This window comes from Corvus brachyrhynchos, unplaced genomic scaffold, assembly GCF_000691975.1.
Source record: "Corvus brachyrhynchos isolate BGI_N302 unplaced genomic scaffold, ASM69197v1 scaffold30, whole genome shotgun sequence".
Lineage (NCBI taxonomy): Eukaryota > Metazoa > Chordata > Aves > Passeriformes > Corvidae > Corvus > Corvus brachyrhynchos.
In genome coordinates this window covers 1,230,918-1,231,460 of record NW_008235742.1, presented here as the reverse complement: position 1 = coordinate 1,231,460, position 543 = coordinate 1,230,918, and positions in this window count along the sequence as shown.

Below are 543 nucleotides of genomic sequence, written 5' to 3'. Positions count from 1 at the left end.
TCGGTGTCTCCGCAGCCGCGCTCAGCACCAGGGACAGATCCCGGTGCCGGCGGGAGGGGCGCGCGGGGCCCCGGGTGGGGAGAGGGAGATCCGAAGAGGGCACGGTCAGTCTCAATAGGCCCGGGCTGACCCGGGATTCCCGGGCCCCCGCGCTGCCCCGTCCCGTGCCCGAGTGGTGCCCATGTCCCCGGCCGCTCCGTGTCCATGTGCCGGGTCCGGGATGGATTGAAGCTGGGATGGATTGAAGCCGGGATGGGTGATGCCCGGCCACCACATGCTGGCTCCAGCACCGCTGGCACCATGCAGCCCCCCGGGAACGCGCCGTGTTCAGGACTGACCTCAGCTTCCCTTCAAAAACACCTGGAGCAGGTGTCTCTCGGGCCAGCTGCCAGCATGGCTAAGCATCTCCTCCCTTGCTGGGAGCGACTGGCATGAAGATGGCACTGGTAGCCTGCAGCCACCTCCCAGGGCACCACTGAGGCACTTCAAGCACCCTGGCGCATGTGGTTGCTGCAATGCTGAGCTGTCTCCTGGCCTGGAGTG